At 40.1% G+C, this 18,887-nt stretch overlaps 1 protein-coding gene across 1 annotated transcript in view; it reads right to left on the reverse strand.

The window, feature by feature from the left end:
• Nucleotides 1-18,887, reverse strand: part of adarb2 (adenosine deaminase RNA specific B2 (inactive)) — a 179,324-nt gene that overhangs the window by 80,975 nt on the left and 79,462 nt on the right. The gene's annotated exons all lie outside the window — the stretch shown is intronic.

The raw sequence follows: 18,887 nt of genomic DNA on the forward strand, positions 1-18,887 counted from the left end.
TGTGTGCACATTTTTTCCTTCTGTGCAGTCGGTGTGTGTCTTCGATTTTATTGGTAAGACAGAGAACAGCAGTGCATCTTCCAGAATTTCATTAATATTGCATTACCGGCCTACATCCTGTATATAGTAAAACAATCTTTTGCAAATTCAGAAATACAGGAATATATAAAATGTGCCTTTCAAGGTTGGTAATCTGAATAGAAATAATAGCTTAGCTGAATCCTCACATACTCCTGCTTTAATTGAGCACTTCGTTGCTCAAGGTGGTTGTTAGAATTTAGCAGATCAGTATCTGTCATGGTCGACGTCTTTTCTCTGAAAAGTTTATTTGAGTTAAGACTTCTTCCCAATCTTAACGTCTTGACTTTCATTTCCGGTTTCATTTTCTATTGTATTCTTAGCTGACCTATGTCCACACTTCTTAAAGCTGTCTATTACTTCTCATTATTTGTTCCAAGTCGAATCTCGACTGCAACTCTGTGATAACATGCATTGTTGCTAAGAAACTTGTGACGCAACTCCCAATCCTCTAAGAAGCACCACAATATTGTATTTTTATTATTTTCTGACAGAGGTGTTTCTTTGTGTGCGAAGATGACAAACTCAACAGCGCTGTGTGTGCATCTCCTTCTGTCTTCTCTGAGTCACTCACTGGTTTCATTTTCTTTCATCTCAGTCGGATAGCTGCTATTTCTAGGGTGATACCACACATTTAGTCATTTCAAGGTTGCGCTTGTCTGTGAACTATGAGAAAGAGAGTGTCGTGATACCCTCCCTAGTGTAACCAGGTAACACAGATTTTCTAAAAGGAGAAAAAACTTCCGAAAAAACAACAACAACAAAGAAAGGAAAAAGAAAACCTCCTCACACACAGAGAGTGTGTACTTCTTTCACAGAGTAAATAGTGGGATGAGAGATATTATCCGCTGATTGTGTTGGCTGGGAATTCTGCTTATGGTGCATGACCCAAACAGACAAGCCCATGAAATGGAACACCAGCTTAGTACTGCTCTAGTAGACTCTGATGGGAAGAAACAAATGGAGTCTGGCATAGCTGTGTATGATACAGTGTGCCATAAATGCTCCATGACAGTTATACAAAGCTTTGTCTGTTTGTACGCATATACAGTGGTGGGGTTTGGATCAAAAAATCATGTGTGTTGTCGGGATCTTTCTGCACAAAATGCACACGTTATGTGGCGTCATAAATATGATTTATATCTTTCCTATTACTACCCCTCCCATGCATGGTATATACTGTATGTGTGTTGTGTGAGTATATCACAATATAGGAATTTGCAAATACTAGTACGATAATATCATATCATGACTTAAATATTGTGACAATATTGTATCAGAGAGTCTCTGATGATTCCCACCCCTAATATAATATATAATATAAAATATAAAATATAAAAATATAAAATATAAAATATATAAAATATAAAATATATAATATAAAATATAACATATCAAATATCAAATATATAATATATAATATATAATATAAAATATATCATATAAAATACAAAATATAAAATAGCGCTGCACATTCTGGAAAAAAATGTGAATAACATTTTTTTTGCTTAGAATTGAGATCACAATTCTCGATTATCGATTATTATAAAACTACTCCAGTCGCATTTCTTCCTCAAACTGGTTTGTTCTTCATCTGGAAGTGCATGTCTGAACGAAATGTTTGTTGATTAATTAAAAAAAGTGGGAATTCAGTCGTGGCCAATCTTCCATCATGATATTGCAATTAAGATATTCATGTTGATATTTCGCGACATTTTAAAGTAAAGGTGCTTCTTTTGCTATGAGACGATGTCTACTTCACAATAAAATCATAAATAAATAACATGGACAACTGTAATTAAAAAAAAAAACAATGTGATAATTACAAACGAATGTCATATTATTACTATTGTGAAAAATATAGCTAGCAAATATATTGAGTGTTATATTCTCTCCGTGGCAGCCCTTGCGAGGAAGAGGGTGATGTTTTCATTAAAGCATGATAGAACTGAGTATCGATTGCGGGGCCACACATTTACTAAAGTGCTCTGATAAAGTGACTGGTAAGTGACTTGGTCTCGTCTTCATCTGGGCTCAAAGACTGTAAATAACAAATGGACGTGGTCTTCCACTTTGTAAAGAAAAGGATGCAGGATTAAAAACAGTAGCAGCCACAGCACATCTCCTATGTATAGGTCTATGGGCAAATGAGTGTCCTTCTCACTTAAGTGATTTAACATTTCCCTGAAGAGTTAATGGTCTCAACCACTAGTTTTAGGTCTTTTTCAATGGCATATTATGTCAGTTTTTATATATTATGTTTCAAAAGTTAATGGATGATAAGCCTCGAGATTCAAATCAGGAGCCTCAAGGCTTCACTGAGATCGTTCACTTTACAACCAGATACAACATCCATTTTTACATAATAGCATATGTGTGGGCTATATTTGGATTTTCTGCATTCTGACATTTAATATCTTGGCGGCTGATACGGTGGATGGTGACTCACTCTCTCACTCTTCAGGAACAGTCTTCATGATTTTGTTTCTCTATCCTGAAAGATGACAGATGTGCCGAAGAAGAGGTCAAACCAGTGAGACATCATCATTTCTGTTCTTTGTAGGTAATTATAGTTTTAATTATGAGGACCAGAAGGCCTTCATCACATCTGACAGTTGTGACCTGTGTCCTTGTAATGACTGCCTCTGGCCCGTGTTATTGCCTCTTCCTGTCCGTCAGTGGCTCCCTCTGCCTGCCTCCACTTTGTGCACATGCTTCTCTAAGCCTGTGTACCTGGCTGCCTGTCGCTCTGCCTGTCAGAGCCACTATCTACCTATCAATCTGTGACTGTGTCCGCCTGTGTGTGGCGATAAGGAGCCGTGGGTGTCTGTAGCCCTGACACAAGCTGATTTATGCCAGCCTCTTTCCCTTTAGGGGGGCGATTTGTGAGAAAATCCCCAACGACTCATGCTGACTTTGTGTTTAAGTGTGTATCTGTTTGTCTGGCTGTTTGCACGTGTGTGTGTGTGTGCACGTGTGCGCTGAGCGAGGATTGTCCATCAAAACAAAGATGACAGGGAGCTGTAACTCTTTTATTGCCGTATTTACTTGTGTGCATCATTCAGATATGATTTAATATTGGAATTGCCCATTTTTAAACAACAGGACGGGAAAAGTCAGAGTCTCTTCCACCCATGGAATCTAAATACCTCAAATCTAAATGAATCTGCTGATATGACTTAACGTTGGCACATTTTTCTTTTAAAGCGAGGCCGTGCAAGTTTAAAAATTCACGTGAGAAACATCTTGAAATGTGGTTCTCAGTGTGCGACAGTGCGTTTCTTTCAGTCACTTTATGGCTTTTAGAGACACACAACCAGGTCTAAAGTGGCCAATTATTATGATGTGTGTATAATTCATAACTCTCGGTCAGTCTTTAGCATTATAAATATAAAATGTATTATAGACATCTGTCTATACAATGTTAATGTGCAGACTGAGTTCCAATGTTGGCTCAAACAACCCCAAACAACTGTATTCATTCCTTGCCAGAAGGAAGCCAATCAAAACCTGGTGTAAACCAAAACATAATTATGGAGCAAATATGTTGATAGATGAGCACATGCATCATCTTGAAGGCTGATGTTCAGAGCTGGAGGTAGCGTCAGGCTGCGTACATGCCTCATTCATATTCATGAAACTTCATTTATCAAATCAATGCCTGTCTTAAAGATTCCTTTGCTCTCGTTGGCCAAGTATTTTCAAATGAATTCCTTCAACTTCCCACTAATCACAGACTCCGCTTCACAGAAACAACAGTTGTGGACTGTTGCAGGCACACGCCATCCTGGTTACAGACGGTTCGACTCGTGCAATGTTGCCTTTGCCTCCATCTGTCTTGACATAAAACAAACCACTTCCTGTATGCAGTGCCGGAATGTTGCCAGGCGACACAAGATCTGAAGCGCTCTATGCTGAGAAACACAGAGAGTCGTGTGGAGCGGATAGGCTTAATCAGCATTGTGCAAAGGGAGATCTGTATTTATATTAACAGTTTTAAATATAGATTTCATGTATAATCTTTGGAGCATTTAAGTACCAATGTCAGACCTGTTCTGTCCAAAAAATCCAATATTATTAAAGTCAGGAAATCAGTTTATTTACTCTCCTCCTGCTGATTTGGTTGTGAGCTGAGGGTTGTTAATACACAAGGACCGGTGTGTCACACACCTTTCAGCTATACATCCGATCAGTTCACCATTCACTTACCTTAATATACATCTGACAGCAAAGATAACAGTGGCAGCATTCTGACTGATCTGGTTACGGTCAAGGGAAGCATCGCGGGTCTACCTGATGTGAACTTTGTGATTCATCATAAGGTGCCTGTCGTGGAGCGGCTTTGCCCCCATTTGACAGAAGCTACTCGGAGATCCCGAGTGCTGAGGCTTCAGGATTGACTGGGATCAAGTGTGCTAACAGGGAAGTGAAGTGGAGACTGTAGCTAAAGAATAGATAAAGCCACCGGCTGGCATTCACAGTTTTATTTAACACTCAGTGGCATTATCCCTCCTTCATCTGTTATTTTCTTGTTAAAAGTTTTGTCTCCGTGTTGGTGACAAGTAACTGCCTGGAATGACAGAGAGGAGGCAGAGCGAAGCAACATGTCTCTGTGCTATTTTGGCTCCGGTACAACTCTGCTGATAGAATGTACATTCAACAAACCCAGAGCCTGTTTGCTGAGATAATTAAATTCTCAAAGGATGCAAGGAGACGCAACATGTAAATTAATTTGAGCCGAAGCAACAGACAGGATTTATGCCGCTTTGGCGGGAGCATTTACTTCCAGAACAAATAAATGGGATGTTTTTGAAATTAATTACTGTTCCAGTGCACCATTAAAGAGTATCAGTTATCAGATGACTTGAAATACACACTTGGCTCTTTTGATGTGTTAATGGTGACAAAGTAAATGATCATCCCACTGCGGAGGAGTAAGAAAGACAAGGGCAGAGACAGAAATAGGCTAAAAAAAAGAGGAGGAGGAGGAAGGAGTGGAAAGCATGAATGAGCTAAAGGACTAAGGAGGGGAAATAAAGGTGTGTTAAAAAATAAATGGCATAAAGTAACAGTCTAAACTCATGAAATAATGCCCTTTTTTTATTATACAGCCATTAATATGAAGGTTATGGCCTTCATGGTTCAGACATTAAGACAGTTCTGTTCCTGTTTTTATTCCCCGTCCACCATCCATGAGCAGGTTTCAAGTGGAGGTTCACATTCTGCCTCGGGGTCGCTCAGTCTGCTCTAAAAAATACAAGCTTCATTCACTTCAAATGAGAGAGTGTGCCTTTGAATGTAGGCCAGATTTACAGCAGATATGACTGATTGTGTTTCACTCTGTCCTCCAGTCTGTTGTAATGCTGGGCTGGATTTAATAGCCTGGCTGTTAATCCATGTCAAGGAAGGCAGAAAAGGCCCATTTGACATGGGCTAACTTCCCTCTGTAATTAGAAAACCTCATTAAGTTCATTAACTCATTCCTTGTGTTGGGGGATTTGTTTTACATGCGCCGCCAACAGACTCAGCCCGCCGCCTGAAGAACATGGGCTTACAACAGCAGCCGTGAGTGGACGAAATACAGCGAAAGAAACGTAACAGGACAGAAGAAGACGCAGCAAAAGATGTTTTAAAACTGTAGATACATATTATTATTTGACAATGCTTTGAATCTCTGTGATTCTTAAAATAGCAGTGTTAAGATATCGTGTCACATCGGATGATGGAGGACACAGAATTCAAATAATGCTACATCCACATTTTCTCAAACAATAAACAGAAGCAGAAAAACAACATAAACAAACAAACCAAAAATTACACAATGCAGCTTTGCAGGAACTTATTTTTTTAACAACTCTAAAATGGAGGACAGAAAAATCATGGCAGCATCATCTCGAAGGGGAACGATATGAGTGTGACACATTTCTGAAAGGCCCTTTGTCTTTCCTATTTATCGGAGGCCTTGAGCAGAACAGAGAGAGGGAATACCTTGTGCGGCCTTGGGCGGAGACACAGTAACAGATGAGGAGACAGCACAGCCAGAGGCCCTCCATTTTTTTTGTTGTTGTTTTTTATTTCGTTTTGTGCTCCCGGACCCAATTTGGGTGTCAGTGAGAGCAGTGATTCATCATTGGCTGGAATACTTAGTAGTCCAACAGCAGAAGGCTATTCATCTCTGTAGCTGACACAGCCCCGGCCAGAGAGACGCCACACCGCTGGCGCGACCACTGCACAAAACAAAGTCCCCGAAACACAGTCACACATGAAAACACTCCGTCAAAGATGTAAGAGGAAATGTGCAATGTCACCAGGGTCACAGAAACTGAGAGGTAACATTAAAATGGAATAATCTCATAAGGAATATGTTATTGAACATGACATAATCTACATAACTGCAGCACATGTGTATATCGTTAGTTCTTTGCACTATTCAAAAAGGAATCAGGAAATGGAAAAACATTTTTTGAATAAATAAAACAAAAACAATTTGCTTTGGTATTATACACACACATATATACATATATACATATACATATATACATATACATATATATATATATATATATATATATATACATATGGATATGGCTATATGGCTATACCATGTATCATAGGCTAACCTTTCTTCTTTTAGGGCTGTCTTTATGCTACACTAAGCTAACTGGCTATACCATGTATCATAGGCTAACCTTTCTTCTTTTAGGGCTGTCTTTATGCTACACTAAGCTAACTGGCTATACCATGTATCATAGGCTAACCTTTATTCTTTTAGGGCTGTCTTTATGCTATACTAAGCTACCTGGTATACCATGTATCATAGGCTAACCTTTCTTCTTTTAGGGCTGTCTTTATGCTAAACTAAGATAACTGGCTATACCATGTATCATAGGCTAATCTTTCTTCTTTTAGGGCTGTCTTTATGCTAAACTAAGCTAACTGGTTATACCATGTATCATAGGCTAACCTTTCTTCTTTTAGGGCTGTCTTTATGCTATACTAAGCTACCTGGTATACCATGTATCATAGGCTAACCTTTCTTCTTTTAGGGCTGTCTTTATGCTAAACTAAGCTAACTGGTTATACCATGTATCATAGGCTAACCTTTCTTCTTTTAGGGCTGTCTTTATGCTAAACTAAGCTAACTGGTTATACCATGTATCATAGGCTAACCTTTCTTCTTTTAGGGCTGTCTTTATGCTAAACTAAGCTACCTGGTTGTACCATGTATCATAGGCTAACCTTTCTTCTTTTAGGGCTGTCTTTATGCTAAACTAAGCTACCTGGTTATACCATGTATCATAGGCTAACTTTTCTTCTTTTAGGACTGTCTTTATGCTACACTAAGCTAACTGGTTATACCATGTAGCATAGGCTAACTTTTCTTCTTTAAGGGCTGTCTTTATGCTAAACTAAGCTACCTGGTTATACCATGTATCATAGGCTAACTTTTCTTCTTTTAGGGCTGTCTTTATGCTACACTAAGCTAACTAGTTATACCATGTATCATAGGCTATCTTTCCTCGTGTGTGTGCTGTCTTCATACTAAATAAACTACATCATGTATCAAAGACTAACATTCCTTCTTTTAGGGCTGTCTTTATGCTAAACTAAGCTAACTGGCTATATCAGAGGGTAACTTTCCTCATTTGTGTGCTATCTTTATGCTAAACTAAGCTAAATGTATCAGTCTTCTTGTCTAACTCTTCCAAAACATAAATTACTTGAAAGCTGTAATCTGTAACTTTTAATAATTAAAATATGGAATATCTGTTACATTTAAACCCGTTCACACAATCAGCTTATCATGACTCTCTGCTATTTCTCAACATAGCAGAGTTTTGTGACTGAGGGACGGAAGGCGGAAGCATAACAGCTATAGTAGTAAAGTGACACAGCAGCAAACTTTCTCTAAAAACATGAGTGAGTGAGATACTGAATATATCTGCAGGCTCACCTGGAGTGAGGTGTGAGTTACATCTGTGGGGGTGGAAAAAATTAGCAGTGTTTTGGCAACAGCTGTTACACACTACAGCAGAGGCATCAAACTTGCGTCCCACTGGCCACATTGCGGCCTCTCTATCGATTACATGTGCCCCCCCCCCCACTTAAAATCATAATGAAAACATGACCTCCTCTTCCTTTAAACACAGCGCGTGGGGCTGAGGCACAGCTGTTAGCAAGGTGATAGAATATAATGCTAAACAAAATTGGTTAGCAATATCTGACTTATACTAATAACATGACATTCAGTGGTGATTATCACATTATTAAATGTAATAATAATCTAGAATCTGATCTAAAATAGGTTCATGTGTGTCTGTGTTTGATATTAATAGATGTATGCATTTTTATTGTGAAGTGTACATCATTCCATATCAAAACCAACACATTTACTTTGAAATTCTGTGGAATATAATCATGAGGGAATACTGTGCTATAATTTACGATCACATTGCCCACTTGCTACTGAACTTTTTCTTTTCTTTTTAAAAAAAAATGTAGACTGGGCCCCTCTTGACCAGACATGAATTGGCCCCCAGGTCATTTGACACCCCTGCACTAGAGCTTTATGATGGAAAAGGAAAGTATAGAAGCTCATGTATGTGCACATTATGGTCTCACACACATTTACTCATCCAGGAAATGCATGATTTAATGGATGTCAGGACTTCTATTCATTCTACGGGCAGCGAAAGAATGAAACGCATACACACGGGGGAATAAAGGGGTGAGTTCAAAAACGTAAATGGGGCACTGAAAAGTACAGAACACAGCGGCACATTTTTACTTTGGTCAGGAGACAGATTAAAAAAAAACACACAGGACAAAACACAAAGGCCTTTTTTTGTCAAGACAAGGAGATGAAAGCATGTGTGCACAAAATAGTTTCCTTTGCCTTCATTTGGTGCCACTTCCACCACAGGCCACCCCGCCCCAGCCGCACACAGGACAACAAAGCAGTGCACGCATCATTTATACCCTGCACCGTGAACTGTGTACTCCATAAGCTGCATGACAGTGGAGGGAAATGGACTTCAGAGTCATGCCCTGCCATTTGAAATGCCACAGCTAAATTATCGGCTATCACTGAGAAGGCAGAAACACAGAGAGAGAGACACAGACGGAGCACAGAGAGATTCCATCTATAGTCCGCTTATTCTTGTGAGTCGCATCAAAAGGAAAAGTAATTAAGTCGTCTGAGGATGTTATTGGAAACGAGAATTCTATCAGTGAGGCTGTGGGCTTGTGATGCCTGCAGCTTATACAGCCCGTGTGTGTGTGTGTGTGTGTTTTCACACTGTGCAGTAAAAGATGAGACCTCTGTTGTGCGTTTGCAACAGGCGCAGTCAGCCGCTCCTCATTAACCTTTTGGGAGATAAGTCCGTTTTAAGTCCATGTTTGAACAGCCTGTGTGAAGTATCTCCCCCTGATATGTGGCTATAGCCAGCCACCCAAACCGTCCTTCCTCCCCTTTCACATTCAATATTCCTCTCCCTCACTTCCTTCAGATTACCAGAATTAAATTTCAATTTTAATCACAGGACTGCGAATCTCCATAAATCTAGCACCTGAGCCACCCTTAATTACGGAACAAGCATTCTAGGGCGGCGCGCTGCCGCGGCCCGCTAACAAGGTTAAAAGGTGCAAAGTGTGTGTAATGGGAAGCAGAGGAACTCACTGAGCAATTGTTAACACCATGTTAGCTACTCCACTTCTTTGTCTCTTGCCATGTTCTCTCTCCGTTTTCCCCGACTATCGAAATACACAGAGCACCTTGTTAGAGGCGCTAGGCTAGAAGTAATGTAATTTAGCTAAGTGGAGAATGTGGAGGTGCCAGATGTGCGTGTTGCACTGGATGGTGTCAGCAGCAGTGATGGAGCAGGCGTGCAGAGGCAAAGCTGTTACAGTATCTGCTGCTCGCTGGAGTGCTGGAGACTGAATCTGATAATTGGCAAAAAGGTGGACTCTTTCTTTTGTTCCTTGTTGGTCGACATCCAGAGTATAAATGCAATCCTTGAATTGTAGGAACTAGGTACTGTAGTTAACAACACTGGTGTCCACCCATATGTGCCATGCTTTATCATGTAATTCCCCCTAAATCTTCTTCTTCTTTCAGCTTCTCCCTTTGTGTCCTCTGCTGTTAACTGTCCTCCTTCCCAACATCCATGAACCTCCTCTGTGGTCTTCCTCTTCAGCCCCATCTTCAAACTCCTTTGTCCAATATAATCACAATCCCTACTCTGCATGTGACCAAACCATCTCTTACTTTATTTGCAAACTGTTCACCCTGAGACGTCCCTCGGATATGCTCATTTCCAGGGTAGACCATGTCTAATTTCCTTTAAAAATAATGTACTTTTACATTATGTGAGCGGAAAATAGCAATTGAGAGCTTTAGGAAAATGTTTAATGATGTTATAAATCAAGTAGGATTTTAGGGCAGAGTAGTACGGCCAAAAACACTATTGCAATAAAAGATTGTAATGAATTTTGATATACTAACTTCTTAGTGGACAGAAAACAACAAACGCTTGTTTGAGGCAAAATAATGGTGTCTCAGAATCTGCACAGAGCATATTAATATTCACAATGTGCCTTGACATAAAGACATTTAACTATCTTTAATGTGGACATGGACCTGTGTATATATCTGGCCTGTTTTCAAAACATTCTGCACCATCGCTAATGCAATTTTATAAGCCAGTGCAGGTGTGTAAGTGTTCTCTTGGTGCCGCGTCCAAGCCAAGATAATTGGTTAGGGTTGTGTCTGGAAAGACATCTGGTGTAAAATCTATCTCGAACCAACAATGCGGATCAGAAACTCTGCTGTGGTCACCCCTAAACAGGTCGAAAGACCAATAAGTTTAAAACTTATTTTTGTGATTTCGGTTCAGCTTTCCTGTAAATGCAAGTCCTGCCTGCAGATAATACCTAATATTAAATTTTTTTGAACATATACAACTATCTTTTAGAATGCTTTAAAAGAAACATTGAATGTAATTACATTTAGTAATCATCTCTGTTTTTAGTAGTTTTGTCAAGGCTCTGGTTTCAGTTGGCTTCCAAAGCAGGAAACAGTCGACAGAATCTTGAAAATTGGAAATTTGATTGAAGGTTACGTTTGAATGGATGCCTGCATGCTTTCAAATTATATTCCCCCACACAAACTTTTTATTTATCTATTCATGTTCAAAGCACATTTAGAATTGTATCCCAGTATGAGGCATTAGTCAGGATTTTCAGTCATTTTACTGGAAAATGTGCAAAAACAAGTTTGTCCCCGTGAAGTCTCTGAAAACTCATGACCTCTAGATTTACGCTTTAAGTCTCCTGACATTTTGTTGAACAAGATGATCTGATACGTTCCAGACTATCAAGGGAATAATCACTGAGTCGGCGCTGCCACAATACGAGACAGAGAAAGCAGCGAATCTCACATATGCTCGAGTCTTTGTTTCACAGTGTGTAAGCCGCAGGCTCTGAATTAAAGCGGTACAATGTGATGCAGTCCATAATACAATTATGCGTGAGAGGACTTCATGTAGGAATTGTGGAACGCGTTTTGTGACAGGATTTCATGAGCGCGAAAGGCGACTTTAATTAAGCGGTGGTGCATAATGGGAGACTGTGGGCTTTCCACTGTGTGAAACTCTACGCCAATTAGATAATCATTTGTGAAAATGTCAGGAAAAAGAGATAAAATCTATGATAACAGCATAATCATGCACAACTACAGTGTATGCGCACTCATTTTAGGTTGAATTTCACATTATCTTTGGATAAAAACCCCTTGCAGTGCATCCCGACATGATGAGCAAATAAACGCGGACACAAAATCAGCTTTCTGTTTGCTGTATATCTAATATATCGCTGCCTGCTTGGCGATAAACAACAAAAATAATAATGGAAACAGTCAGAAAGAGACTCAATTTACACACGTTTCATATTGACAGCTGGCCCGGCTAATACTGCAGAGCCGCCTTGTTTTGTTTACACATTGGCTTGATTTTGATCACTGGTCTGCACAGCCTTCCAGATGCCTCATCCACATGTGAGGCTGCCATTTGTTAATGCGAAAACAGCCGTCACCGACAAATTCACATTCCAGGTGAAACCACGGGGAGTGTCCGTCCCCCGAGACGCAAAGTTCATCGTAACATGTTGGGCATTTCTTTTCAGGACGCCTTTGATTTCCTTTAAAACCTTTGCATGCAGAATAATCAATATTATCCCAGCGGCATTGAGTTTGTGTGTGTGCGTGTGTGTGTGTGTGAATGTCTGTGAGTAGTCAGATAGCAGTGGGGGAAGCAGCTGTTCTCCCTCCTGTCCTCTGCCACTGATTTAACATATGGCTAACCTTTTGCAGATAGCGCTCCTGTTTACTTTCCTGCTCTGCACTGATAACATCCCAAATCATTATCCCAAATCTGTCACACACACACACACACACACACACCTATACACACAAAAAGACTGTGACACACACCACAGCCATTTTCATCTTTTTGAAAGGTCATTAAAGGAAAATAAATCAATCACATCAGGACTTTGAAGAGTGACGTAGCTGTCAGGCTTGAAAAATAAAGCCTAGGACGGACGTACTTTGCTGGTTGTTAATGAAAATCAGCCTCCTCCTTTCTTGATTTACAATGTTAGAACAACTGATGAGTTAATGGTTTCAATTCTTTCTTTTTTTTTGTAATTCTGGAGGGAAAAAAGGTGATGAAGCACATGTGAGTGGACACCAGTGTGATTGACAGGTGCCTGGTACCGCGTTACTTCTGTCAATTTACATTTGCAAAAAAAAAAATGCAGGAGTCTGTTTTGCAACCCAAAGAGTATATGTCCATTTGCATATACCGTCTATAGGAGATTTATTCATCTATTCACCAACAAACAGCCTCTTTGTAGAGTTCTGGCTCCTGACTGGAAAAAGTGTTATTGGGATATTGGAAACTGTTTTCATGGATCGGTGATAGACGATCGAGAATAAAGAGCTATTTAATATGCATACATGTCATAGTCAGCGCTGACGGTATCTATGTTTACATGGAAACAAGTAATCAGAATCAAAATATGTCATGTAAACATGTCAAACCGAAAACCAATACAGCCCATTCAGAAACAAATGTAATTCACAGCGATTCAGGGCTGGTCTATCCCGATCGTTATTCGAATCATTCATCCATCCATCATCTATCGCTTTATCCTCCACTGGAAGGTCAATGTTCATATAAACAGTCGATGCAATCATGACTTCCTGGGTTGGTGCCATCATGTGTCTGATCCATTTCAAAAAGGAATAATGAACATACATGAAATCACAGATGAGAAAGAAGAGGAAAATCCAGCCTCTGTGTGATTTTGTTGTTGCGTTTCTTTACGAATCTTTTCCGTATGAAGACATTTTGTGTGTCACTACTTTATACAACCACAGTTAAAAAATCTGGTGTCATCTGTAGTGTGAATGTGAAGCCGGAAATACTCCGAATGTGACATAGCGAGCACAGATTTGAACAAAAGTCTTTCTCTGACAGCAACTGTTGCATCAGCGTCTGGTGTTTTCTTCAGCTAAAATAAACGATTAGTGTTGCGTCACCTTCTTCAAGTGAATTATGATCTATTGTGGTTTGTTTGTTTCGGGGTGCAGCTTCGGTGGAGTCACGCACATCAATAACACAGGGGGACTCTCGCTGTTCTGCATTCTCACAACATGAAGTGAATGGTCCACTTAGAATTAATGACTTCCTCGATGAACGGACCAATTGCCAGCAAGAGTCGTGCCGACGTTGAAGTAGAGCTAAGATTGGCCGTTTGAGACCTTTGTTGATGGCGTATACACACACACACACACACATCAGCGTCACTTATGCACGAACACACCTTGAAATCAACACCTCCCCTCTGTTTCACACAGCAAATCGCATTGGCTCTCCAGACAATATTATCTCATATGCACAGACAAATTCCCCCCCCTTTGTTTTAAGGACATGAGTGTTTCTCAGAAACGGAAGAGAGAAAAAAAAACAAAAAAACACACACATTATGAAAATCCCCCCATAAATAAGAAAAAAGAAAGCACTCAAAGGGAAGCTAAAGTGGCACTTATGGATACTGTTAGCATTTTGCATGTGTCAAAGAAATTCTCTGTGTCCCTCTCTCTCTCCACGGCTCAGCACAGAACAGATCATATGAAGGTTACGCTGTCCTCTCTCATGGCCTACATCCTGACGCCAGAGCTAATTGCATAATTTGTTTCAGAATTAACAGCTAATAGCGGTCTCTTCAGCCGCCCTCCCTTCCTCCGTATAGCCTCACTAATTTGATCCCATACCTCACATCACATCACATTCTGCTAATATTTGCACCCGCTTTGCAAAATAGAGCAAAAAAAAAAAATACACGTTGGAATAAATCACATTCAAACACAAGGAGGAAGTGTGCTGATGTGATGAATTACAGGCTAATTCTCCCACTTGGCCCCTGTTCATTGAATCTAACAGACTTGTTAACAAGCACAGTGGATATTTGTCAGTGTATTGACCGTTTGTCAGAGCAACAGAAAAGGAAGAGGAGGAGCGACCTTGGGTTACGTGAAAGGGGCTTTATAAATCTAAGTTATTATTATTATTTTTAAAAGGGTTTTATAACAATAATAATAATAATAATAGTAATAAAAATAATGGAAAAGCCCCGCTCATTTTCTAAAGAGCAAGATTTGAGCCGTCAAACACATGAATGCACTCAGTCTCATCAGATCAGCCGGCAGTTGTTTTGTTTTTTTTTTCATCCCCACACTGGGATCCGCATAAAACAAGGCTGCCACCGTGCACATGCAGGGAGGCCAGGCTGCAAACACATGACTGAGAGATGGAAGAAGCTGAGAAAGACAGATGAGCTGCACAGAAGGTGGCCACTATAAGTCAGTGCCCCCCTCGCAGCAGGCAATAACCTTCTCCCTTCTCCGTGTAATAACCAGCCTGAATTTCAAAACTAAACAAACAGGAAGGAGAGTGAGGGAGGAGTGGGAGGCAATGGAGAGAGAGAGAGAGGGGGGAGGAGAGGGGGGGTTCTGAAAAAGAAAGACTAAATTCAATCAATACGTTGATCCAGCTGCCAGTCATCAGCCATATTAACATGCAGTTGCAGGCAGTGAATGTTAAATCTGTGTCACTGCACAGAAATGACGGCGCCAGGATGTGAGGTAAAAATGTACAGTCAAGCTCTGGTCAGAGCAAAAACTAAAATAGTATTCAATAGGTTGTTCTGATCAATAAGCGGGCGAGTGGTGTCGGACTCCCTCGCCCTGCATACCTTTTCTACAAAAACAGCAACCTTCACGTCACTGAAAATGCCGCACACGAACACCATCACTTCATATTTCTCAAATGAAAGGTCACTGTAACCTCAAAAACTGGTGACACCATGACAGGGAGGGAATGAGTTTATACCCACCTCCGTCTCTCCAGAAAAAAACAAAAACAAAAAAAAACACATTTGATTGCTAAGTCAAAGAGGTCGCTGTGGGGAAAATGTTAATATTTTCTTCTAATCACATGACTTGACCCAGGTAGCCAATGATCTGTATCTGGCTCTCACTCGTTCCTGATGTAATACAGCTCGCAAACGGAGCCCGAGGCAGAAAAATCTTAATTAAGGTCCTTCCCAATGTGCAACCTTCAGACGACGATGCCGAAACAAAGGGGCGGAAATAATTGAAAATAAGCTGTTTTTTCTCCCCCCCCTCTCTCCTTCTTCTTTACAATTTAGGAAATAACAACCACTTGTTGAAAAGTCCTCACACCTTTTACCGTGCTTGGAATTTGACTGTAACCTCAGGTTGACTTTTCTATTAAGTCGGGAAATAATGTTACAATGCACAGCATCGGTTTTCAAATTGAAATGTGACATTGTTACCAAGCGATGCAAAGAAATGTGAGGAACAAAGGGAAACAGGAAGGACCTTGGTGATGAATTTTCACTCAAACACTCTCATATTTGCTTTGGATGTAAAGGTAATTCTAAAGATGATAAATGTTGCAGCAAATTCATTTGAATTGAATACCGGGCCAAAGCATCATGCAAACATTTTACTAACGCTTTTTCTTCTAATATAAACTATTTAATATTCGATTGATTTAAAAAAAATATTTTCTTTTGTATGTCATTTTTTGTGATGAAAAGCAAACAATTGGTCTATATGATGTCACTGTCTTCACCCAGCCATGTGGTGAGGGTACTTGTAGACCTGATTTGGACCCAAAAACTTGCCCCTTCCATGTTAGCAGACGGGACATTAAAGAAACTCAAAATCTAGACACACATCAAATACATTTTCCCGAAAAACAATTACAGTGATTTTATGTGAGGTTTGTTCCTTTAGTTTTTGTTTCCGACTTGAATTGTGTATTTTAAAACTGGGAGCTGGTATATTGGCAGGACGTTGATACCACAGTTTGACAAACCTCACTCTCTGTTACTTACTCTGCTAAGACTCTGGCACCAGATGATATCACCAGAGCAAGATGACAGCAGTCGTATCCAAGATATTTTGGCTTCTTGTTTGTACAACACTAACTAAATCACAATTCAAACCTTAGCGCTAAAAATAGTTCCTCAGAAATGAGGTTTGGCTTCTTCATGAGAGCCACTGGGCCTGACAAGGTCAGTGTTAATGTCAGTAAGGGTCCTTAAGTGGTAAACAGAAGCATGTGCACAAAGAAACACAAACAGCTAGCACCGACAGAAACTGTGCAATATTAAACAACTGTAACCACAGTACGAGTTTGAACTCTCTGACCTTATAACTGGAGTTATAACTGCAGTTTCAGTGCCAAACCATCCAGAGCTTCATAAAACCCAGAGCCCAGAGCACCACTGGAGCTATACCGGCTACTTCAGCTCTCTGAGAAACTGAACAGTTTACACTCTTATATTATTTACCTCTTATATTTTGCACAAATTGTAGTTTGCACAAACGCAATTGTTCCTATTCATCCCCTTGTCAATGTAGGGGTCGTTTTCTGCCCCACTTCTGTGCACACATCTCACTGATGATGTCACTGAGGCGCGCAGCTATAAAATCTAAAAATAAGACGCTTGGTAACAGCAATCGTCCGGCCTTCAGAGTGGGGACAATTCATTTTAGATTTGAACATTTTTCAATGAAATTAATGGGGCACAGCCTTCAGACAATCGGAGCGTTTTCATGACAGACAAAAAAAAAGCATTAGTCCAATTATTCTTTTTGTGAAATACTTATAAACATACAGATAATGCAGCAGGTAGTCAATCTACCATTGGCTCCAAAAATGTGCATGTCTCACTGTTCCGTATACGATATATAATATATATAATAACAAAAGAAGCAGGTATCCAGAAATCCAGATCAGTGCACTTTTGGACTGACAAGGATTGTTAATTTATGCTCTGTCAGCTTAAAGAAATACATATTTTGAAGTTAATGGATGGAACAGTGATTGATTTGCTACCAACTATCTACCAACTTAAATTATTTTGCTCTGTGACACAACAGGTCACCTGGAAAACATGTGACACAGAATTACCAATATGAAAAGTGGGGCATATCGCCACCTAGCGTAGCCCAGATGTGCACACCTCTTTGAATAAATGGACGTCCCACTAGTGCTTGTACACTGGGGAAAGTGCAGACGTCCAATCACATTACGTAGTAGAGCTTGACGTAACTGTACTGACTCATAGAAGGTGTCACATGTCATCTGTAGCGTGTTACCGAGAGATCGTACAATTGTAACGTACTAACAATGGGTGGAAATTGTGTTATATGAGGTGTCTTTGGGGGTGTGTATGTGTGTGTGTCATAATTCTTTCATTTGTCTTTCAAGCCCATCCTATCCCACTCACCACCAACCCCCCCACCACAGCCAGAGCAATATCAGCAGCACCAGAGACAGCATGTGACCCAGCTTTACTCATCTCAGCTAAACCCATCTCTGACAGACACACACACACACACACACACACACACACCATGAAAAAAGAGCACACAATCTGAAAGGAGAGAGCTAATAACAGTCTTACCTGCTTCACCGAGTCAGCAACAGCAAAGCGAGCGAGACATAGGAGAGAAACAAAAGGAGTGGATGTGAATGGCAGCATGTGGAATAAAATTAGACAGTCTTCTCATAGATTATGAATGTAGAAACAGGTTTTCAGGTCCATGACAAGAATAAACAACCATCATCATTGGGAAATTGCATGCAGCACAGTAAAAGTTGTGGTTTTTTTTTTAAAAACATTATCGTTTCTTAATAACAAATAGTAATTTTTCTGACAGATTTGAAATATAATGCAACATCAATACATGATACAATGCAAATATTAACCACTCTATATTCTGGAAGGTCATGACACAAAGATATGAATTGTTTCCTATGTCATCATTTTAATTTAGAACAATCGCAAATTTGCTAATAGCGCTGCTCCACATGAGAGTAATTTGTTCAGTCCTCACATATTCCTTGTTGCACACTCACAGCAACATTATAATGCTATGACCAGCACGCCATGACATTAACATGCATCAACGTGACTTGAACACACCGACTTTTCCACCTAAACAAAATCTCATGTGAGCGGCAAAGGACTCTGACTCCACCTCGACCCTCGGCCATTATGCTAAACAATACACACACACTCACACACACAGATTCCAAAACAAATATGTTCAGTCTGAGAAGGCAAACATTAGGAACGTGGACAAGCCAGGAAAGACGTTAGGGAAGCAGAGGCATGTTGATTGGCTTTTTAGAGCGAGCGAAACCGGG

This window comes from Solea solea, chromosome 1 (assembly GCF_958295425.1).
Source record: "Solea solea chromosome 1, fSolSol10.1, whole genome shotgun sequence".
Classification (NCBI taxonomy): domain Eukaryota; kingdom Metazoa; phylum Chordata; class Actinopteri; order Pleuronectiformes; family Soleidae; genus Solea; species Solea solea.